Source organism: Myotis davidii, unplaced genomic scaffold (assembly GCF_000327345.1).
Source record: "Myotis davidii unplaced genomic scaffold, ASM32734v1 scaffold68, whole genome shotgun sequence".
Classification (NCBI taxonomy): Eukaryota; Metazoa; Chordata; class Mammalia; order Chiroptera; family Vespertilionidae; genus Myotis; species Myotis davidii.
The window spans coordinates 4,437,193-4,463,018 of record NW_006300376.1 but is presented as its reverse complement, the minus strand read 5'-3'; the positions used below and the strand labels follow the sequence as shown (position 1 = coordinate 4,463,018).

General features: G+C 40.9%; 1 pseudogene; it reads left to right on the top strand.

The window, feature by feature from the left end:
- Positions 1-2,435: 2,435 nt before the first annotated feature.
- Positions 2,436-13,673, top strand: LOC102755060 (annotated as a pseudogene).
- Positions 13,674-25,826: the final 12,153 nt, after the last annotated feature.

Genomic DNA, 25,826 nt, shown 5'->3' with positions numbered 1-25,826 from the left:
TACAGCTGTTACCTAAGCTCTCTGTTCATACTGAGGTTGAAGCCTCATGGTGGCTGGTACCATGGATCTGTCTCTTGCCCAATAGCATAAGCTGGGCCCTCTTTGGAGAAGAAATCTGGGTTCCCCATGATCAATGCCGGGGCCCCGCCAGCAGGCGAGGGGATCCCAAGGCTGCTGCTGGGCATGGACGCCACAGAGGCATACACTACCAAGGAGACAGAACTAAACCTCACATCACCCTGCTTGGCCCCGGAGGATGGCTGGTTAGTCAATGATGGGTAAGACCCCTCAGGGAAGGGCAACCTAAGACAGGCACAGTCGCAGGGAGCCTGAGGGGAGAACTTGGGGGTCAACAGAGGTGGGACAGAGATCCTCACCCCCCCAACTATGCAGGGGCTTGAACACTCGCCCCTTCTGAGGGAGGTCTCCTTCCCCCATGGCTGCTTCCCGCTTCCCATGCCCAGCTCAAATCAGGACCCAGATAACAGAAAGAGACTTAGCCCAGCCAAGATTGATACCCAGATAACAGAGACTTAGCTAACAGCAGCTACCCTATATCTAAATCCAGCTTAACACCAGGAATGCTCAGGGCCTTCTCAAGGATGCAAAATAATCCTTTCCATTAATATTTATAGTATAAACTAAGATTGTTATTAAAGTATTAAATTTGACAGTAAAATAATAGTCAAGTTTTCAGATTAATTAAAACTAGCTCAAGAAGTATTAACCAAAATTTTTATTTCATGGATAAATTGCTTAACATACTATAAACCTAAAGCAGTCATATTTTTATACAAAAAATTAAAATTAAAAGTTATCAAGACTACACTAAAAAATTTCCAAAAACCTCCTAATATTAAAAAATGAAAAAGGGGGATAGTGGAATAATAACCTTTTAAGTAAATGCCTTAATTGCGTTAATATTTTTACTTGAAAATTAATTTTTTCATTTATAATGCTAATAGCAAGACACCCATAAAAAAACATATGTGGTGTCAAAATTAGCCAAAGGAAAATTGTTTGGACAAAAATTAAAAGAATCCCAAGTCTAAATTATAGATATGATTCCTTCATTAGCCTTTGGTCGAGAATACATTTGTATATTTTCAGAAAACAACTCCAAGACCATGTGGATTCCTGCAACAGAGAGGAATTATCAGGACTGCTCCAGTCACAGAATAGCAGTGGCCCCGTGAGACAACGAGAAGAGAAGCAGTCCAGAAATAAAGATGGTGAAGATGCCTTATCATGCTAGCAGTCAGCATCGGTAGAATGAGAGCAACCTTTGTAGAATAGGAACAGCCTTTCATAGCTTACCAAGAAGTCTGTAACTATTTACTGAGAGATGCTGTACTGAGAACTTGTCCTTCTGCTGTGTCTGGACTCCCTTAGAGATTGAGAGGAACAAAGAATACATTCCTCTTGACAGACCTCCTATTCAGTGTGTTATGTATAAATAGGATTGTGTGGCTAATAAAGTTACTTCAGTTCTTCGAGAGCTGGAGTCCTCCTGACCCCGCTTTCCTGTCTTTCTTTCTTTTCTCAATTCCGCCCTCCCTACCTCGGCTCGGCTCAACCTGATACTCCACGATCGATCGCGCACACAGGGAGGCCCTGCCCACCCAGCCAGGGCTCCGCAGTTGATCACCGTCCACAGGGAGACCCTGCCCACCCTGCTGGGGCTCTGAGATTGATCGCCACACAGAGGGAGGCCCTACCCACCTGACTGCAGCTCCACAGTTGATTGCTGGGCAGAGGGTGGCCTGGGCCTTCCTCTGTGGAGCAATCACGGGGTGCTGGTGGGGCTCCCAGACCCCTGGCCAATTGCAATGCACCCACCTTGGCTGACCTGGTGACAGTGCATGTCATAGCATGGTCATCCAGAATGTCATCCGGATGGTCATTCTGCTGGTCAGTCTATTTGCATATTATGCTTTTTTATTATAGATACAGAAATAATCTGAGATCGATGGATACATCAATATGCTCTGATATATTTTGGCTGCCTGCTTTGCTAGCTATCCACCAACAGCTTATATCCCTAGCTTTAATCCATACTCCCACTGTTCAGAGTACTCATTTTGCAACTGTGTGTTTTCTGCTGAAGGCACCATTTTCTGCCTGGTACTTTCTGTGCTTGTTGGAAGAAGAGGGATTTTTCCAACAACCTCTCTTCCACTAGCCATGGCAAAACATGCAGCCATGATATTTCTTTAAAACTGAAAATCACTCCAAATTCCCTGATAAAGGGGCTCCAGGAAGTGCCCTTGGTGGTCCCAGATATGTCTCTTGCTTCAACAGTGTTTGGACAGAACAGACCTGGGGATGCCCCTTCTTGCAGCCTCTGACCACTCTCCTGCATCTCATCCAGTCACCACCTTCAGAACCACTCCAGGACCAGCCAACACACCAGTTTTTTTTCTAACTTAACTCCTTATTGCTAAACAACCATGAGCTCCCAAATTCGTCAGAATTATTCCATCAAGATGGAGGCTGCAGTCAATCGGTCAATCGCCTGGCCAACCTGCAACTGCAGACCTCCTACATCTACCTCTCTCTGGGCTACTATTTTGACCTCGAGAATGTGGCTCTGGAGGGTGGGCCACTTCTTCCGTGAGTTAGTGGAGAAGAAGCGCAAGGGCGCTGAGCATCTCTTAAAGTTGCAAAATAAGCGAGGTGGCCGCATTCTCTTCCAGGACATGCAGAAACCTTCCCAAGATGACTGGGACAAAACTCAGGATGCCACGGAAGCCATCCTGGCCTTGGAGAAGAACCTGAACCAGGCCCTTTTGGAGCTGTATGCCCTGGGTTCTATCCGTGCAGACTCTCATCTCTGTGACTTCCTGGAGAACCACTTCCTGGATGAGGAGGTGAAACTGATCAAGAAGCTGGGCGACCACCTGACTAACATCCACAGGCTGGCCGCCCCCCAGACTGGGCTGGGTGAGTATGTTTTCGAAAGGCTTACTCTCAAGCATGACCAGGAGCCTTTGGAGCCCAGAGGCCTTTCAGAGGCCCCTCTGCATCCCCCTGGCGTCTCTGGCTTTTACCTGAGCCTCTTCCTGAAACTACTAGCCATTCTTTTAAACCATCCTGGAGTGCTCTCCCATGCATTGGACCAAATGAAACAATAAAGCTTTTTGCAGAAAAAAAAAAGAAAAGAAAGGGGCTCCATTTTTAATACTTCACATTAAATGTCACAAAAATCTTATATAGATTATCTAAGTATGCCATAGAAAATTAGTCTTAATATTCAGAATGACCTTTTGATATAGACTGAAAGGGCGAGGACTACGCCCTCCATCTTACCCTGGGTCCTCCATTTTTGGGCAGAGCCATGTGCTCGGCAGACCCAGGATTTCTCTGGACGAACCAATGATGATCAAGGGAAGTGCACGCCATCACTATGACCACATCCTGTGTAATGAGACACTGGCTCGTGCCTGGCCAATCGGCGGGGCCCACAGTCCCCTCTCCCACCCTTACTATAAAACTTGTCCCATCAGGCTTCGCTCTCTTGGCCACTTGGCTTGTCATTGTGTTGGTGAGTGTGGTGGATGGGGAGCTCAAGCTAGCTTGAAATGAAGAACTCTTTGCTTTTGCATCGGACTCGCTGGCTCCCTGGTGGGCCCTTGGAATCTTGAAATCTGGGCACAACATAGACAAACTTATAAAAGTTACACTGATGTGTTTAATATCATAATTCATGATATAAAACAGGTCTTCATTATATTCAACATCCTATATAATAAAAGCCTAATATGCAAATCAACTAAATGGTGGAACAACCAGTCGGCGGGGGGCGGGGCTGGCGCCATCCCCCATCAGCCCATGGGTTGCCTCCCATAGTGAAAGGCCAGACTGCGGCTTAGGCCTGCTCCCCAGCGGGCCTAAGCCATCAGTCAGACATCCCCCAAGGGATCCTGGTCTGTGAGAGGGAACAGGCCAGGCTGAGGAATCCAAGTGCACAAATTTTTGTGCACCAGGCCTCTAGTTATCTATAAATAGTTATAGTATTAAACTTTTATACATATTTTAAAATAATTTAAGTTTTCCATTTAACTTCTTCTAATAAATAACAAATGAAGACTTTTCCAAAAAAAGCATGTCAATACATACATAATTTAATTTTATTATATGGGGGACTATTACACATTATATAATATTAAAATATTGTTAGAGTTCAACACTAAGAAAAAATTAAAGCTCTTTAAAGGATTAAAGAAATGACTTAGACAACATTAAATGGATATTCCAAAGAGAATATCCACATATAAAAGCTAATTATTTTAGTCCTTTAATTGTACCTCATTCACTCTTATGAATGAATAATCTGCAAACTATACTAAACAAGTAACATAAGCATCTTTTCCCCTTTGGTCTATTCAGTGACAAAAATCCTCCCCAAAAGTTCACACAGTCTAAAGAACATGTGACATCCTACTAAGGTACTTGCAGCTGAAAGGTACCAGTGGCTTTTGCTATATGAGTCCTGTCTTCTCTTACAATGCTTGTCTCAAAAAGAAATGCCTATTTCACTGGCAAAGGACCATGCTATGCTTGTGTGGTTGCCAGAGCATTTCAAAGAGGAGTATGTAGTTACAGGCAAGGTCAAAGAAGGCATGTGCTAATGGTGCCACCCCAGGTTTGTCAGGCATGGACGGTCTGTTGCCTCCACATTAACCAAAAAGGTTCTTTTCCATATGGAAGTAAGCAGGTAGGAAGCAGGACTCTGCCTGTTTCATTTTTGTTGAGGATGACAGCAGAGGCATCTATCTTGCTTTCAAGGCATCACAGGTAGTAATTCCAGCTTGTTGGGCCCAACCTCATTATGCAGGCCCAGCCCCAATATCAAAAAGAAGGGCCTTTACTGTAGAAGCTCCTCAGTGTGGAGGGACCATCTCCAAGCCTGACTTCATCTCTCCTGGGGATTCTGTGAGGTCCCTAACGCCCAGCTAGAAATATTTTTCTGCCTGACCCTGCAGGAGTGGACTCTACTGAAACAGAAGCACCTGTGTGATATACTCAGCTTCTCAAATTGCTTATTATCACCTCTTTCTCCTATTATAAAATGCTACCTCTCCATTTGATCATTCATAATAGCATACAAATTTGTTATTATACCTTCTGTACTACAAAAATAAATAAATAAATAAATAAATAAATAAATAAATAAAAGAGCCCTAGCTGGTTTGGTTCAGTGGATAGAGCATCGGGCCTGCAGTCTGAAGGGTCCCGGATTCGATTCTAGTCAAAGACACATGCCCAGGTTGTGGGCTAAATCCCCAATAGGGAGCATGCAGGAGGCAGCTGACCAATAATTCTCTCTCATCACTGATGTTTCTATCTCTCTCCCTCTGCCTTCCTCTCTGAAATCAATAAAAATATATATTTTTTAAAAAGCAAAATTTTTATTTCAAACCTCCCCCAGCTAACAACATCCCTTTTCTGCTTTCTTTTCTAACTATAGTTCTTTAAAAACTATATTTTCACTTCAGAATATTTTTTTCAACTCACTCCCACCTGGCTACCACCTCCCCATGTCACTGAAACTGCTCTGTGTAAGGTGCTTATGGCCTCCATATTGTTGAATTAAGTGGAGATACCTCCCTATCATTTGACCTCTCACAATTGGATTCAACTAGACTTGTTTATTCTTGAAAGTCTCTGCTCTCTGAAATTCTGTGACCACATTCTCCTAATTTATTTTAACTTGAACTCTAGTTCCCAGGCTCTTGTTCTTGCTCCTCTCAGTCGTGGCCCTGGCTCCTCTTCGCTTCTCCTTATCCTCACACCCTAAATAGCCTCATCCATTCTCAAGGCATTGAATTCCATCTTTATGTTGATAATACCCAGATCCCCATATTCAGATCATAAATACAAGAGCCTAAATAATGCAAAATTTCTGTATCTAAAATAGATCCCTTAACTTTTACCTCTCTCAGATACGAATCACCTATCAAAACACATTTAGACCAGTGTTCCCCTGCTTACACCCAATCAGTGACCTCCCACTGAACACAGAATAAAATCCAAAGCTCTATGACCCAGCACCTGCCTCCCCACCCACAGTGAGCTCCTTTCAGCTCTTGGGAACATTAAGATGTTTCCTGTTTCCACCCTGTTCTCTCTGGCTGAGATGAACTTTCCTTCCTTTGGGGCCAAGTGGAAATCTCTCTTTGGAGAAGTCATCTCTGATCACATATAATATTGTTTCATTCAAAACTGAGTTCCAAACAACTTTTGCTTTGCTGTACAGCCTCTCTGGGAGTTAGAGCCCATTTCTTGTCAGATATGGCTTCAGACGTTAAGTGCTCTTTGCACCCCAGCCATTTATTTCTTCTCTCTTCCTTAGTCCTTCCCTACCCCGTCTGAGTCTTTCTTGCTGCCTAAATCTGCTCTCAAAGCAAATGTTATTACTCAGTATGAGAGTTTATATCTTCCCTTTAAAAAACAAAAAGCTTTTCTCTAAATGTTTTATTAAAAGTGTCCTCCCATGTAAGAGTTAAATATTTTTGAAGAGTACTGTTTGGTTCCAGAGCCCTTACCAACACCAGAAAAACACACTGTTAGGATTCCATTTACTTCACTCCCTGTTATGCTAATGTAAAATGTCAAGAGAAAGTTTTTATAAAGTGAGTCATATAATTTCCTCATGTTACCACAGTTTTCCTGAACTGATTACTGGAAATATAATCCTTAGACATTCTCAATTCATCTATGAGGCATGAAGTAGGCTAAAGTATAATCCAAAAACCAAACCTGCTCACAAACTTGAGAACCAACATGCCATAGTATGGTCTAACCATTGAGCAAACGGCATCCACATTAGAAGCAGACAAACAATTTGCTTCTAAATAGGCATTAGGGCAAGAGTAACCCATCAACGGTCACCAATGAAGAGATCTCACTGACATTTGGATTTTTTGGTCATAAAATGAGCTATCCAAAAGATATAGCTAACAATATATCTTTAGGTTTATTTTTTAATTGTAAGTTTTATTAAATTCTGAAACCAATAAAATTACTTTAAGACTGAGGACCCAAGATCATAAAACAAATCTATGTGGAAAATTTTTAATTTATATAAATTAAAGCAACAGCCAACTTTTCAGACACACAAAAACCCAATGACTGTTCTTAGCTGCAGTGATATCTGAATGATTCCCACTGCCTTTAAAAATGTGGTTTTATACTTAGCCAAAACCAAAAAAAAAACAATAATTGTATCCAAATCAATAAAAAATCTGCTGTTACATGAATTTCTTCATCACGTTATTCCTGTAACCTCATAAGCAATTTGCACTGCCAGTTAGAACAAAGCAACAATCATACGGAGGTTGACAATGCACTGAAATTGCATATTACGTCAGCTTTAATTAAGCCATAAGAATTTACTCAGGGCTACTTGTATGCCGTTTTTGAGACTAGCTTAGCAGAGAAAATGTCATTTGCTAGTAAAATTTAAAATTTTTCCTTTGCTAAAAGAATGGTGAATCTTTTTTCAAAAGTGATACGCTGGACAGTAAGAGTCAGGTAATGAGCTAGCCATTTGTCTACCCCGCTGCTGTGAAGAAATTTCTTCCTTGTGCTTCCACCCCCCGCCCAGAGGAACCTACTACAAGGCCTGCTTCCCACCAGTGCAGCCACAGGGCTGTGGTGGCAGCAGCCCACCCCAGGGGACCGCACACAGTAGGCACTAAGTCATATGGTTCCTGCCACCAAATTATAGTAAACACCGGGAGTCACACAGCAGCTGAGACACAACTTTAAACACGTCATTCCAAGCAGAGCCATGTTAAGCTGTTGGATTCCGGGATGCTTGCAGTGAAATTGGTTGTCCTCTAAATGGTTTCTTCTAAAAATGTAATTGCTTTGTTCTGGGTTCACAAAGGCATGATTTCCATCCCCTACTGCTGCCAGACTCTAACTGCAAATACAAGGGTTGGTAAAACAATAAAGTCATTGTCTTTTATCTCAATGCCAGATAGCTTTTCTGTCCTTGGCTTCCAGACAAAACTCACTTATTATAATTATCTTCTGAGCTGGCAGTGGCCTTTCTAAAACTTCATAAACGTTGCAGTGAAAGCCTGTTGAGCTGCCACTTGTGTCACGCTGGCAGGTGCCTCTCCGGCTCTGGGCTACAGCGCCATTTCACGCACACAGAGCAAGTGCACGTTGGATGCATGAGCACAGCAGGGAGGAAACTGCAGTGAAACCAGCATATTGCCAAGCTCACGTGAAATCCCCCTTCGGCATATTTCATGAGATTCCAGTTGTTAGTTTAAACCTAAAGAAAGAGTTCTGTACTGAAGGCTGTGTAAAACAGAACCCTGGGTAGTTATCCACAAAAGTGCTATTTGAAACATATAATTTTAACTCTTCTAGAGTATTATTAGCCATGTGAAATTCCTGTAAACTTAAATATTTACATTGAGAACTCTCTCAACATCTACAGTGCCATCTGTAACAATTTTATTCAGTAGTTTTGATAACATTTGTCGCCACATCCTGCCTAATTTATCCATATTTCCCTCTTTATCCTTTTTACAATCTTATTAAAGTAGAATTTAATTACATGCCCAGATGTGTTGAAAAGTATGTTTCAACATAATTTATGAAAATAATTATAGATGGAGAATAATATGGGGAAGCCGTATTCACTTATACACAGAAGTTTTGTATTCAGGCCATTAAAACTGAGCAAATTTTACAGTATTCTTTCAAACCATAGAGTTTCTCTGTATAAACTGCTTTGAGGAACTAAAGGAACCTAGTCTTTGAAAGGTTTTGTGTTAACATTAAACAGGAAAAAAAAGCATGTCATACAGCCACAGATTGATATCATGTACATGTGAGCTGTGTCTAAAGCTCACACAGCTAGCAACTGAAGGGCTCTTAGCTTCACTCAGTAACATGTGTCCCGCATTAGCCCTGAATCACTATTTTTCAGATACATTAAAGGCAAACCAGTTTAACACGACTCCGCCTCCCCCCCCAAACACACACATATACACACACGCATGCACACCCTGTCTCCTGGATTTCATAACTGACAAGCCAATAGCTGAATGTACAGATGTCTAGCAGGGCTATGTTGCTGGTCAGGTAAAGAGAGAAATGGAGGGGAAAGAAAAAGCATCACGAAGACCTATATTCCTGAGATCAAAACTCCCCAGTCTCCAGATGAGGTTATAAAGGCAGAATCCAAATGCCTGTCAGCTGCAATACATATAGCACCCCAACTATGCAGGCTGGGAAATAGTGCCAGACTAGCCCTGCAGGGAGCCGTGGTCAGCCAGAGCACATCCAACCAGACCAGCAACCCCAAGGTCTCCCAGGAGCATGGAAGAGAATCTGAATTTTCACACCAATGAAATATCATGGGAGTTAGCTGAGTGAGAGAGGCTTACAAAGATCTGGGTCTTGTGGTTGTAAAGAGTGCCATAGTAGGAGGTAGATTTTTTAAAAATCAAGAATTATTACTTCTCAGTGGATGCCAGCATGGAGGATGAGCCACACCCCAGGCCCAAATATATCAATGTCCAAGTTAGCGATACAACCGATACAAATGATACAAATGCCAGGAACCAGACCCCTCCCTGATGCAGCTTTTATACTCCAGAATTAATACGATGAAGGAGGGGAAAGAAAATTCTGAACTGATAGACTATACCAGTAATAGAAATGATTTTTGTGGGGTTATGTGTATGTATGTGTGTGTGTTGCCACAGACAAAATAGAGGTATAGAATAAATAATAAAGTTATTACAGATAAAGTTGCAAGAAGTACCACTAAGTACATGAAATTTGCAATCCCTAAATAAGAGGAAAAGTAATTAACGTCTTTAAAAAATAAACATGTATTTCTCTGAATTTTAAATCAAAAGCATCCCATTTCAAGGTGAAAGATTCTTACAGGAACAATAATTTTTTTAAATCATTTTGTAAAGCATATTATTTCCACATTCCTTGACCTAAAATCATAATTTCTTAATGTTTTAGAGAACATCCAGATTTCTAACCGCCTTTTTTTCGATAGACCAAGCTTTAGGCAGTACCTCCTATTAGATTTCTAAGACGCATGACACTTGTTCTGGTTTTTCAGGCTTTCCATAAGAACAGTGTTCTAGTGTTGGGATGTGAAGGCAGGGAGGAGATACTTGCCACCCCAGTATTACAACATGCCTCCCTCCGCCTTACAAGATACGTTTAAAAACCCCGTAAGTGGAGATGGAGGTTTGGGGAAATGTAACTCATCCATAGATAATATAATACAAAATATGACAGTGAAACAGAAGTCACGGTTCTTACCTTTTCCTGCCGAAGTATAAACTTTATAGATATTTTTATCAAGAGAAAACAAAAATTGGAGTCAACCCATGATTGCCATCTTGTGGAGAGATCCGCACTATCAAGCCAGAATTTTGTCCTTCGGTGCTGGAATAAAAATGCCTCCCAAAATCCCTGGACACTCCTCCCATTATTTAATCATCTTTGTTGCAAATAAGCCCTTCCTCGCAGCTGACCTAAACCCCGACTTTGCCCCCTATAGACACCGCGAACTGCCGCCATGTACTGAGCGGTAATGTTTTACACAGTCAACTTATCAAATCGTGCCTGTGACCACCTTTCCAGGTCAGTAAGTGCGACACTAGTTTACATTTCCACCAAATTCCTGTGTTCCAGCCCTTAAACCTTCAAACTTCTTAAACCTTGGTCTGAGCTTCGTGGGCTTTGGTAACGTCTACCCTTTGTTTACTCACTCTATCCGCAGGTTTTCTGTCTTCTTTGGGGAACACCAGGAGACCTTCCGCTGGGCAGCTCGGGGTCTGCGGGGTACAGCCTCAGTCACCCCTCAAGGAACACGCAGTGATCTAGCAGGCCTTTGTGCTCCAGCGCCTGCGGCCAGTTGCCAGGGAAACAAATCACAATGTGGGCCTCCCAGAATCCCTCGCACTGCGTGGGGGGAGGAAGATGGTGGGCGCGTGAGCGCACAATTAAATCCACCAAATTAATCCACCATACATGTATTATAAAATAATTTTGAGACGTTCAAAATATTGGAACATTTCCCTTTTTGATCACCACATTCTATCAATCTCGACTTTCTGCTGTACGAGTTGTGAAAGGTACTCCTTTTCCCCCACCAGTGGTCAGCCTGAAATTCAAACATGACCGTTTCTCACCACTTCTGCTACCCAGAACTAAATCCTAGCCAACATCATCACTTTCTTGGGATTTTTGCAGTAATGTTTTAGCTGATATTCCTGGTTCTATTCTTGCCTCCCTGTAAACTAATCTCAACCCATGCCGGAATGACCCAGCCCACGCACTCCCTCCCGACTCAAAATCTTCTCATGCCGCCGCCAGGCACTCAGAGAGAATGCACTCATGTCTTTGCCGTGGCCTCCAAACTTTCAGAAAATGGCCCCTTTTCTTTTTACTTCAGCTCCTACACTTTTCTGAGTCCACTCTGCCCCAGCTGTACTGGCCTCAAGCCCCGCCCCCACATTCCCCTTTGTTTACTCACTCACCTTTATGACTCACTCCCTCATAACTTTCAGGTCTTTTTTTTAGTCATCTTTGCCAATGAGGCCCTCGCTGAAAATCCCACAGAAAATTCAATTTCTTCCCCAATTTAATATCTTCTCTTATTTTTTACTCCTTAGCATTCATAACCCACTAGTAAGTATTTTGCTAATTTTTTTTCGGTGCTAGTTTTCTATTGCCATTGTGACAAATCACCACAAACTTAGCTTAAAACAACATAAATTTATCATCTCACGGTTCTGTTGATCAGTCCAGTGGGCTTGGCCAGCTTCTTGGCTGTAGGTTTCACGTGGCTGAAATCAAGATCCTGGCCGGTCCAGCTCCTAGCATAAGGTTCTAGGAAGAATTCAGTTTCAAATTAATTCAAGTTGTTGGCAGAATTCAGTTCTAAGTGGGTGCAGAAATGAAAAACCCTCATTTTGGTGGGGGGCAGTCAGTGGGCAGCCTTTCTCAGTTTCTAAGGGCCGCCTGCATTCCTTGGCTCATGACCCCCTCACTTTACATTCAAAGCCATGGCGGAAGATCTATAGTCCTCCTCAGGCTTTAAATCTCTTTAAGGACCCCTTCAGCTCATCACTCCTGCTGTCTTCTTCCTTCCGCCACATTTCTTTAAGTCCCGCCAAAGAAAATGTTCTGCTTTTGAAGATTCAAGTGATTGGACTGGGCCCACCTGGATAATCCAGGGGTACTACCCCTATTTGAAGACCCTTACCCTTATTTACATTAGCAAAATCCCATCACAGCAATATTTAGAGTAGCGTTTGCCTAAATAACCAGGTGATGGGAATTCTGGGAACCATCTTTAGAATTCTCCCTCCCATGTTGTCAGAATTCCCCAACAGAATATCAATCCCAGAAGCATAGAAATTTTTAGTTTTGTGTTGTATCTCCTGAGTTGAACTTTCCTGAGTCCACTCTGCCCCAGCTTACTGGCCTCACTGCTACTCCTCACACAATCTCACTCCCTCATAACTTTCAGGTCTTTTTTTTTTTTTAAAGTCATCTGTGTCAATGAGGCCCTCGCTGAAAATTCCACATAAAATTCAATTTCTTCCCCAATTTAATATCTAAATTGAATGCATGGGACAAAGTAGAAAAGCAAAAAGCAAATGTGGAACAAATGCATCTGGGTTCTTAAAAAGATGTGAACTCTGCAGAGTGATGCATGGAAAACTTGCAATGTGCATACATCACACATTTTTTTTTTCTGAGAAGTGGGTACATTCTTTTCATCAAATTTTCAAAATGGCTATCCCTCCCAGTTTCCCTGGGATAATCCTTGCTTATGCCTCTTCTCTCAGAATAACTATTCATTGGTCTCCATGTACCCTCTCAAAGTGTTCAGATATGGATGATCAATTTTATGACTGTCCTAGATTCTGAAAGGTGTCCACTATCCAACAAAGGTGTGAACTCCTCCAATCTCTTTAAGCTTCTCTACAGGACTGTATTTAAACCTACACAGACAGAAATACATCTCTTTTGCCTCACAGAATATTCATCCGCTCCCTTGAAACCACATGTGAAAAATATTTACAATTAAGACAAAGACTAAGAAGTAGATCCTGCCAATTATCTCACCAAAATACCATGCTGCCTCAAATTATAAATATGAGAAATCCTGTGGATATGAAAACAGCTATGTGACACAGATTTTTTGCCATAATGCCTTAGATGTAATACTGTGTCTCATCTGTTCAGTGAGATAACAGAGCACTTTGTGCACCTTAATATTTCTTAGAAAATACCTGTACTATAAGAACTCATGGTTTAAAAGATACTTATAATAATATCGCAATCATTTTAGCTGTGTTCATGCCTTGCATATGACTGATAAGACAAATTTCTAGGATTTAATAACCATAATTTAAAGCTGAGTATATGGGAAATATTTCAGTTGTCACAAGCCTTTTTTCTTTACTTGTGAAATGGGGAGATTAACTTGATTAGGAAATCTAACAGGTATTTTTTTTTTTTTGCTGGTTTTTCTTATCTTCATTTTCTAGCTTTTATTAAAATTTTGGGTTTCATTCACTTTCTTAGGGAAATTGGATTATGGCCTCACTGCCTTATCACCAACTCCACCTCCAAATTTAAGGGCAAAATATGGCCTCTGTTGAGAAAATTGACTATCTGTCTAAATGATTAAGTAGTTAAGGGACTTTTTATAGTTTAATAAATCTGCCTTCCCCATATCACCACCCCCACCCCAAATAGCTTTTAGATACTTTTGTTAAACTTCTATTAAATGCAAATAGTTTCTAATCAGCTACTCGAGTCAAAAAAATGTTTGTATTATGTTTTATCTGTAAAGATTATATCTGCTGAGATTATAGCAAGATACCTCAGCAAGAATTCAAAATGAAATAAACATTTCCCTCATTTCAAGCACATTATTCCTTCAAGATGCTTTTTCTTCTTGGTCCTATTGTCCCTCTGACATGGTCATCTTTGTCAATCTATGCCGATAGACTCCTTTACCCTTCATGATCAGAAACAATCTATAGCCCCAGATAAGCAATTGCCCTTTTTCAGTGTTCTAAGGACACATCCCTAAATGCCTCTACCTATAACTAATCAATCTCTGGGATTGAGAAGACAAGCCATTTTTGAGGAGAAGAAAAAAACAACAAAAAACCTCTGCAGTGTGAAGCTCAAGATGTAGGGTTCTGAATGGGTTAAGCCCACTCGTGGTCAAGACAGCTTTGAAATCCTCTGATAGGCAGTAGGTAGTACTGAAAAAATGTTTAGAGAGAAAACAGGCAGGTTTAGGGAGTCTTAAGGAATAAAGGGGGTCCATGGGGGAGGAATGCACATGTGAAAGACAGAGGTATCTCTGGCCTGAGCAATTAAAGCAATTATAAGGTAAATCAAAAGGAGCCCTGACCTGAGCAGCTTGGAGATGCCAAAATGTGTCTCTTACTTGTACAAAGGATAGAAAAAGGCCACAGGATAAGGGGGGAGGAAGACATACAGAGGATAAAGAAGTCACCGGATAATGGAAAGAAGGAAACATATTTTCACAGAGAATAGAGGAATGTTGCAAGATAAAGGGAGAGAAAGGGGCTTCACCACTGTGGGCTCTGGCCTTTGAAACTGATGCTATATAGCAAAATAACCAATGAGGAGAGCATGGGGGCCCTAAATTAATGAAAGGTCCAATTAGAAAGGGTCAGGGTCAAACAAAGAACTGCAGCATATATAAACCAGAGACAAAGGGACACAAAGTGGGATTTTTTTTATTTTTCCCATTAGAGAGAAAGAGAGCAGGCTATTCCCATTTGGGGGCCCCCTCCCCAGGGGGTCCCCTTTGGGGCCACCTCTGCCCAGATGGGGTTTGTATCTGCTTCCAATAAACTACTACATTTTTTATTAAAGAAGCCTTTAGTCCACAAGTTTATTCTTCAAACTTTGTAGGACAAGAACCCATGGGAAGAAAAGTCTGCACCCCGAACCCTACGTTTCAGTACCAGGTCTAGAGGTCTCTGAAGGTGACCTGAAGCAGCTTTTAAAGCACAAAGACACTGACAGAGAATTCTTCAGGAGGTTTTCATCTGGGCCTCAATACATCTTCTTCAAAAGCAACTGCTGAAGGAATAATAGCATCACAAGCAGAGGCAAAATGCTGTCAGTTTGGTAAACTGTGGGTGGTGTCTCTGCTCCAAGATGAATTACTAAACAAAAAGCTCATCATGACTGCATAAGCCAAACCTGGCCCGACGCAATGTTTCTTTTCTTTCGTTTTATCTTCCCCATGCCAACCATTTCTTTTTTTGAAATTGATAGGAAAATACACATAAGTTTTACCATTTTAACAGTTTTTAAATGTACAGTTGTATGGCATTAAGTACATTCACATTATTGTGCTATCATCACCACCATCCAGCCACAGAACTTTCTTCATTTGCAGAACTAAAACTCTGTGTTCCCCATTCCACTCACTCACCCATCACTACCTTCTTAAATTAACTTGTTTATTAAAAACCTCTATTTCTAAAATTGGGGGGAGGGTGGGGGATAAGAACATCTCTAGTATGTACATCACTTGCTACTGAAAGTGGCCTTTTAAAATAAGCTTAATCTACCACAATCTATTGCCATATCAGTCAGGACTATTTTATTTGGCTATGGCAGTTCTCCCAACTTAAATTTTAAGAAGGTAAATATGAAGAAAAAAGAAAACTATGCCAACTGCTTCATGTGGAAAGGGCAGAAATACACCTGAGACTTAAAAACAAGAATTTAAATACCTTTAAGACAATGTAAGAAATTATTTGCCATTTCTAGTTTCTACTTCTCTCCATCTGTTGCCTATTTCGACTTTCTACTTCTCTCCATGTGTTGTCTATGCTTCCTCTATTCTACTGGATCTCTGCAGAGGGGTGGCGTAATATTGCTCCCCAGAGGACATTTGGCATGTCAGGAAACATTTTTGGTTGCCGCAACTGGGAAGTGCTAATGGAATCTGATTGTTTGGTGTGAAAGAAGCTGTTAAACATCCTGTAATACACAGGACAGTCCCCACAACAAAAACTTTTCTGGCCCCAACTATCCATAGAACCAAAGTTGAGAAAGCCTGGGCTACTCCATATCTAATTCTTCCATATATTCAGTAGCATAAAGTTTCCAAGCCACTCACCTGGTGGTCTAACCATCAAAGAAGGACCAAAATGTCTCCTAAGTGTCAATTTTTAAAACTCTGGAGAAGGACTCTAATTAGACTTAAATTTGAGTCAATTGCCAATGGTCTACAGCCAGGAAGGGAGGAGTTCCAGGGAGATAGGACCCAGGATGATCTCTCAAAACCCCTTGCCTTGTATGGGGGAAATTGGAGCAAACTGGTAGACACTCCAAATAGTGTGTACCACCGACAGAATGTCCTTGGTGGGACTGTACTTTTGTAGATGGAAAAATCTATAACTAGAGTAGTTATTGTACTAAGGTGCTTTTTTTTGTAGTGTTTAATATCTAGTTTTAAGTAGAAATAATTCGCCTAAAACGTAAGTTAATTCAAGTACAGAGATATGCAAAATAGAGGGGAAAGCATAGATATTTATAAGATTCACTTTTGAAATTGGCAAAAATAATGAATCTTTATGTCTGCAGTGATATGTTAGGACTCCTCTCCTCTTCGTAGCTCCATCTTCTGTTAGATTGCTTGCAGATCCACAGAAATTAGATGTCAGTGTAAATTATGGTGCAGGCCGCCTTACTAGCTAAGGCTATGAAGGGTAGCAGCATAAAAACAAGGTGTTATTGAATGTAATTGCTTCTGATCTCAAAATTCTTAAGTGACCAAATTGAGGCTGATGTGGTATTTGTATCAGGTAGTCCCTTTCATTGACAATGACTCACTTGGGGACATTTTTTTCCCTGAGTGGTTTTATTTTTTTTTTTCTTCCTGATTCTTAAGTTCCAGAACAGGAAAGTCAGAAACTTATAACTTGGATGGATCAGAGAGGTGAATGACACCATGTGATTGTATACAGAGAAAATGGAGATCTCCCAACTTCTTCCACTGTCTGGCTCATGGCCCCATAAAGGCTGCAGTGAGAAAATGAGTCTGTGTAAAGAGCATTTGGAGATGATAGTTTGTATGAAGTTAGCATTTTCTTGAACCTTGCTAAATTAGGAAGAAAGCCCCATTTGCAAACATTTTCATTCTTGTCTATTTCAATAAGAAGAAAGATTAAAAAAAGCATGACCTTTCACAGGGCCTGGAGGAAAGAGATATGTGGTTCTGTCTGCTCATTTAAATACTTAACAAGCCATGGGGGAAAAAAAGAAGACATCCCATTCTACTGCCCATAACATGTGTCAGTAAGTCATAAAAATAAATCATACCGTGAACATGCTTGTGAACATGCTCAGCCTCCTGTGAGACATTTGCACTTGTTCTTGAGCCAAAAATACAAACAGTCCAACTGTCTATCTAATATTTGTTTGTCCTCTGCCATAGAAAGAGCTTCCAGAAAACAGATGATAATCAGTTCATTCTTACCATGCCTTTATGGCAGTTAACTATTCTCTCTAAGTAATAATTTTGTTATCTTATAGAACTTCTTTGAAGTAAAGGAGGATATTTCAGTAATATTTTTAATTTTAGCAAACCTATAACTTCTGAAGGAAAAGATAAGAAGCAGCCTTTATACTTGATATTGATCAAATTATAAATATTGCCTGTAGCTAAAGGTCTCTAGAAATCTCACATCAAGTGTTAATTAGGGTATTTGTTGGAAATAAAAAAAAGTAATGAATGAGTTTTTCTTTTCTGCTCTATCATACTTAAATTTGACTAAAACTGCAAAGCAATGTATTTTCAAAATATTTCCAAAAATCTATCTAAATGCCTATTTGGGCCAGTATTGGTTTATATTGGAATGTAATATCAAAGGTAGAAAATGAGTCCTATGAAGAAATTTGAAACTTCAAAGCAGCTGTTTTGCTCTTGATTCTGGAGCCCAACTGCAAGGAATTTTGTGCCCGTTCCCACCCAAAATATGAGCAATGCCAGGTGATTAATGTTGTACACTTCATTTGATCTCACATTTCACCAGTCTGAGGAGGGGTACAGATAAGAGGGGCAAAACAGAGGTAAGCAGAAGTAAAAGCAAAAGATTAACCAAAGAATTTGTATGCATATATGCATAACCCATAGTTTGGTGAAGGCCTGAGGCAGGGGGCAGGTGAGGGTTAGAGGGCGTCAATGGGAAAAAAATGTGGACATATGTAATACTTTCAACAATAAAGATAAATTTTAAAAGGAAAAGAAGAAATGATTGATTTTATACTAAAACAAACAAACAAAAAAAACCCAAATACTTTCAACAATAAAGATAAATTTAAAAAGGAAAAGAAGAAACGATTGATTTTATACTAAAACAAACAAAAAAAAAACCCACAATGTAGCTTGGCTCTAGGTGTCATCCATTCCTGCCTGACATGTAGCTCCCTAACCACCACCCCACTCTACCAGTGATTCCTGGAATTCCCAAGGAACAGTCCCATTTGTTAGAAATGAGCCTTCCTGACCACTAAGGGGACATCTGACTTCTCCTTCCCTGCTTCCACTGTTTCAGGAGTATGTTTCTAAGGTCTACATAGCCCAGTCTGGTGTCTGACAATTCTGACACAGAAGGCACTCCATAGCATCCAAGCCCCACAGGCACTAAGCCAACAGGGGGAGCATCTCTGAGGCACCACTTTGCCCCAAGACTTGTCTCAACAGCCACTGTATCATGCAACTCCTGTTGACAATGAGGGCTGTGACTGCTGTGCACAGGCGATGCTGTGCAACTTCCAAAGGTTCCAACAGCATCCCTCACAGATGGTAGTGCCTCCAGTGCTTGTTCTGCTGGGCCTGGAAACTGGCTGCTACAGTGACCTGGTCTTGCCCATATGGAGACTGCATCACCTCTGGGAGGTGGGATCATTGATAAGCTGCAGCTGTGTGTGATCTCTAGCGTGTCTGCATGCACAGAACCATGCCAGGTCTGCCCACACATGTAATCATGTCCTCTCCTCCATGTGTGGTGCTATGTTGTGGCCACATTGAAACAATTGTTTTGTGTTTCCAATATTTTAGTTGCCAGGAAGTGGTAAGGGAAGGCATGTAGCTGACTGACTTCACATTACCCTCACCTCCAAGCCCTGAGCATTATTTTTAGAGCAAACTTTGAGGCACTGACTATCGAGAAATAGGTTTTTCCCATCAAGGTCCAAGGTCCCCAATGCAAGTGAACTCCTAGTGGTTCCATGTGTGTGACCATGTAGGAAATGTAGCTTAGGCCTCATCTGCCAGAACTGAAAGCAAATGCCCCCTGTTCCAACTTAAATTCAATATTTAAAATTAAAAAAAACATATTCCCATTACTGTACATGTACAGAAAAATACTAACAAAATAGTGAAAGGTTCATGAAAAACCAACTAAAATCTTTTTCTTAACCAACTAGACAAAAAGAAAATCTGAAGAACAAAGTCTTAAGGGGAAGAATGGAATTTTGGGCTCATTGAAACCATGTGTGTCTAAACAAACAATATCATATTCATTCTCTCTCTCTCTCACTCACACACACACACACACACACACACACACACAAACACACTTGGCTACATTCACCCAACACCATTTCTAAGCATACCTGGTGTTTAGTTTCTTATTTTTCCTTTTTCACTAAAGCCTTTCTTTTTTGTACATCCAGTGATAAGAATATCCAGCAATGGCTTCCCCATTCTCCATCTTCTTCCTTGTCCCATCTAAATAACACCTTTTTCATCATTGATCTCCTTATAAGGGAGAGATACCTTGTCAAACTATTAGGAAATATGATATAAAATGCTTCAAAATAATTTTAATAGCCACAAAATAAGCACAACAAAGAAATTAAAATTTTAAACACCAAAGAATTCCACATCATCACTAAAACTGAGGGGAGGGCTAAATATATTTGACATCTTTTGGGGGGGGAGAAGGCATGGGAATGTGAAAATTCTCCTGCTTCAAAAATCATTGAAGATAAATAATTGTGTTTTAAAAGACACATGTCAATGGGATGTATTGATTGCATTTGTTTCTTCGGACTAGCTACTTTTCCCCATGGTATATATGCAGAATTCATCTTAAGAGCTTGTGCACACCTCCACTTTCTTTCTCTAAAAGTGCCTGCCTCCCTTTTAGCCGTTAAATCAGAAATGCATTTTGCTACACAGGATGGCTCAAGCATAACTAGAAGACTGAGTGTTCAGTGACCTGAGATGGGTGCCCTCCTTCTGCAAGGTATAATACAGTTTCTTCAAACTGATAATTGTCACCAGAAGGCATTCATATCAACACCTTAATCTTGCTGCAAAATTCTCAGTAAAAGCCTATAATTTGTGCAGCCTGATGTATCTGACTGTCAGGACAGATATATTAGCCGTACCTGCTCCGGACACAGAGGACAGTCACCTATTCTGCTGTTTTTGTCTCTTGCTTTAATGATTAGAACTATTTTCATCATCTCCTTCCACTCTGCTTCTAACATCCTACTGCTGTCATTTATCTAAAAGGTGAGCACTAACAAGGAAACACAGCTCATGCTGAATTTGAGTTTCCTTTGGGATTTTCACCAACAAAACTAAATCTTTCTCTTTTCTCTCTCCCCTCCCTTTTTTTTTTAAAATCTTATCACCTTAGATTACATTTTCCAACAGTGCTCAGTGACCACAAAAAAAATATGATACCAAAAGATAAACAGGCAGACAAAGCAATTCCAGGCAGTTCCAGTGGCAGAGGGCCCAAGCTCAGTGCCTATTTAATTCCAATGGGAACAGAGGTTCCACTATGGAAATTTGAAAACAAGTCCATGGGGTCAAATCCACTCCCAATTACCAATCAACCACTAAACTAACATTTTTCATAGAGCAACTTAGTGTCTGCAATGGACCTTTGCCAAAGGCCCAGCTAAAATCAACAAACCTGAAAGCATTTCCGATCTTAGTTTAGCCATCGCTAGTGGATATATGACTTCAAAAACGTGAGGGGGGAAAGAGAAGAAAAATTGGCAAGGAAAGGAAGAGAAATTGCCCATGGAACCAGTGTGTGTGCCACTGCCTAAAGAAAGAAGGTTCTCTGAGACAGGGCTGAAAATAACATTAAACCATATAAATCAAATCAATATTTTAAAAAGAATCAACCTGAGTTACTTCTTTTTAAAAAGTTTAATTCAGCATAAAAGCTACAATTCCATTATCACAAACATATCCTAGTGTGTTTTTCTTTTGTTTACAACTGCAAAAATCTTAACTCACTTTCTCACTCAATATCACATTCAATTCTTTCACAATGAGTAAGATTAATTTCTATTAAAAATTGGCCATCAAAACATAAAAGCATGTATTTGTTAATTACCTGTCACAAAATGTGCCACAAAGGTGGTTCAACAAATTGTTACATGGAAGCTTAGGAAAAGCTTTTCTCTATTTCAGATTTAAAACACCACTGAATGCTGTGCTCTTTCGGGCAGCAAATGTAACTGTAGATATTCACCATGGAACCAGCATCCGAGAGAAGGACTGAGCCCCCTCCGGGAAGAGATTAATTCTCCTCACATGGAAATAACTATAGTATCTAAATGTCATTCAATGGTATGTAAGCTTCACTGGCCCATAAAAATATCACTTTCCTATAAATGAAAAACAGGATTAAGATCAAAGAATAAAGGCCATATGTTTAGAAGTTGGAGATAACTTATTTAAAAATATATAAGTTGAATCAACCGAACAAAAGAGAGAAAATAAAGGTTCTTATCTATTCTTTGTTTGGAATATGCATATGTTTTATTATGCACTATATATTTCCTGTTCCATTTTAAATATTAAGTTAATTCCATTTTCTTAGAGATTTAGGATTTAGTGAAAATCAGATACTTCTTTGATATACTATAATTATTTTTTTCTGATTCTCTGGCCTAGCTCACATTTCTTGTAAAGAAGATGAGGATTTTAACATATAATCTTGGGACTTGTGGTAAATGAATGAAATAAAAAGGAATTTCAATTTGTAGGACATTCTTTGATACTCTGAGTATAGATCGTGAAGAAGGGCAATGCTGCCTGATGAAAGGTGAAGCTTTTGAAGTCTGACCTGGTTGGAGTTCTCTGGGCACCAGGCACTAACAGTGTATCTTGGCCAAGCCAAGTCTCCTTTCTGGGACTGGTTTTCCTCGTCTGTGAAACTGCAATAACAATGCCTACCTTGCAGGATGTTTTAAGGATTAGGAATCACATGTCAAATGGCCTGCACAATGCTTGGCACTGAAGCAGATTACTAAAGGATAATACAGAATAGTCCTGATTATCATTATCTTGTTCTTTGGAGCTTATATTCTGCAAAAGTAAAGCTAAATTCTGGTTGCTTGACTTAGTTGGTTAAATGCAAAAATAGACAGGAGGATGTTATTTTGATTAACTCGGAGAAGAACAAAGTAATGTTTGGAACATAGTCATCACCACATCATCAATTCAGACCATTAGAAATCAGTATTTATAATCACTTCAAACAAGATGTGTGACCCCTCCAAATCTGTTTAATAAAGCCTCAAATAAATCATAAAATATAATGCCTCAAAATTCACCAGTTACTATTGGCATATGCTGGGCAATAATTTGACTTCATTAAATCTAGGGATTGTGAATTGTTTACATATATCCTCAGAGTGCTGTATACCTTCTGTCACAATGTAAGAACTTCATAATGTTATTGTTGAATAAGCTAGAAGCAGGAGTTGAAAACTACAGAATATCAGAAAGGTGTACATCACTGGTTTAAGACTTCATATTAACTAACTAGGGGCCCAGTGCACGAATTCATGCACCTTGAAAGGAACTGTGGCTCGCAAGGCTGTGGTAGGCTCAGGGGCGGGTATCAGTCTATCCTCCTCACCCCTGCCCGGCCCCTCTCACCGCAACCCCAGGCCCCCCACCCCCATCTTCTGTCTCCCAAAAGCCCCACTCCTGCTGCTGCCACTCCCACGCGTTGATGGAGCCAGCCCCGCTCACACCTGCTGAAGGTGTGGAGCGATTGGGGCCAGTGCCAGCAGCAGGTGCAGGTGGCAGCTGCTGCCCTTATCACCCCTCAGGAGCAGGGGGAGATGGAGAAGCCCTCAGGAGCAATCAGGGGTGGCAGCCACCCACTGATGGCACCAAGCAATCGGGACCACCGCCGGGCACCGGCAACAGGTATGAGCAGTGGTTCTGGCACCAGCTGCAGGTGCGAGCGAGGCCAGCGCTGGCAGAGGGAGCAAACGGCAACTCCAGCGCCGGCAGCGGGTGTGAGCTGGGATGCTGGCGGCAGCAGTTGCGAGCACAGGAGCAAAGAATTTTCAGCAACCACCAGAGGCTTGCCCCAGTGGCAGCAACCTGCACCCCACCTTGATCTGGTGCCCCTACTCACCCGCTCCACATCCCACTGCAGCCGATGCCTGCCATGTTCCACACACGCCCCCTGGCCGTACATGTCATAGTGACTGGTTGTTCAGTCTATTTGCATATTCGCCTTTTATTATATAGGATGGCTTCATTTTTAGTATTTCATGATTTCAACAATCAACAAATATTTACTGAATGCCTACTATGTACAAGGCATTGCACCAGACACTGGGGTACAAAAGTTAACAAGAGAGACAAGGTCTTAAATGAGGTAATGCAGGCAAAAAGCACAGTGCTTAGCACATATAAGCTCCCAGTAAAGAAGAGAGCAAAAGTCACAAAATGGCATGAAGAGGTTCATTTTAGTTTTTCTTTCTCTAGATAGATAGGTAGGTAGGTAGGTAGATAGATAGAGATAGAGACATGGACATATATATGGTATGTACACACACAACCCTAAAAATTTTAACAACTGACTCTATAACCCTGATATTCACAAGAAAAAATGAACTTCTGAGAAAGTACCATTCACTTTTATTTGTTTCTTCAAACTGTGGACTATTCATAAAATAGCCTTTCAAATTAATGAAAAAGTAGCTGCTGCCAACAAAGAATCTCAAAGAATCTTCAAACTTTCTGTAAATTGACAGCATTCTGCTCAAGCTGCTTAGTTTCCACAGAAGTGAGTCTTTGAAACTGACAAGGTGTTCCTGAACAAAGCAGTGGTTTGCTTAAAAAAGAAAGAAAGAAAGAAAGAAAACTATAAAAAAAACAACTACTTCTGTCTTGCTCAAGACCTAGCTAAGCCTGATTGGGAAAGAACAAAGCCTGACTTTCTAAAGTCGCTGCCAGCCACTGCAAGACAGACCATTCCTACTGAGTGACGGCCAAAGGCTCCCCGTGCAGCTGCTTCAGGATATCGATGGACACGGTAGATCTCTGCCTCTCATTTGTCCTGTCTTAGGTAGGTGAGCATAAGACAAAGCTACTCTGTTGAAAGATCACTAGCCAATACAATGAAAAAAAACACTTTCTTCCCATGAGCACACCTTGGGAAGCAAAAAATGGTGAAGTGTTTGAGCTCAGGAGGCAGAAAAACCTGACTCCAAGACTGGGTATCACTCTCTATTATTTGTAATATTAATAGCTAGTACCAGTATTAAATCCTTCGTATTCATTATCTTACCGACATACTGGGAAGAATGCCAGTGTATACCAATGAGTGGATCTGCTTCACCACTTAGCAACTGGTTGGGGAAAACAACTGTCCTGCATTCTTTCCTTCCACCCAGAGAGATTGCATTAGCTTCAACCATTGGGCATCTCTCTCTCCATTGCCTCACTTACCCTGGGAACGGATGGCATAATCTGGTTGGGGAACTTATTAGGGGAAAGTGAGAATGCAAGTCTGAGCACATGCCTTTTTTCTCTTCCTGGAATGAGCCCACCAACAGAAAGCACATGGTCTCTGCTCCGTCATGCCCTACCTCTCTTTTTTTTAAAGTAATTGTTTATTTCTTTTTTAAAATATATTTTATTGATTTTTTAAAGAGAGGAAGGGAGAGGGATAGAGAGTTAGAAACACCAATTAGAGAAAAACATCAATCAGCTGCCTCCTACACACCTCCTACTGGGGATGTACCCACAACCAAAGTACATGCCCTTGACAGGAATCGAACCTGGGACCTTTTAGTCCTCAGGCCGATACTCTATCCACTGAGCCAAACCAGTTAGGGCCATGCCCTATCTCTTACAGAATACCGTCCTCATGTGGAAAGGTCTGCCCAGGCTAGCAGTGCTATGCCTGAGGTTTGTTCTTAGCAAGTTCAATTGCCTACAGAAATAAACCACATTCTAGTATGTCAGTCATAAATGTGGTATGTTGACTTTCTACTATCTGACATTTTTGGCTTCCTTGTCAACTGGTTCAGAATTTGGGAAAGGAGGAATGATATTTTAGAGGACATTCTCCAAAGGTATATAATCTTACAGTGCCCTCATTTTCTTGTCTATAAAATGAGAATAATCATAGTGCCTCTTCACAGACTCGTTGTGACCATAAATGAGGTAATACTTACAAAGACAGATAAAGTTAGGGATAAAGGAAGAGGAGAAGGAGGGGGACTTTGCCTCTTGCTCCAAGTAGTTACCAAGTTGTGATGCAAAGGAAACGTTCTAGAAGGAAGTTAAAAGCGCTATTCCAGGGAACACGTGAATAGTAAGAAAGCAAAGCAGCCTGGTTGCTGATGCAGAGCAAGTTTTATTAGTGGTCTGGATAAAAGACAAACAGGCACAACATTCCCTTAACCCATAGCCTAATCTAGAACAAGGCCCTGACAGTCCTCAATTCTATAAAGGCTGACAG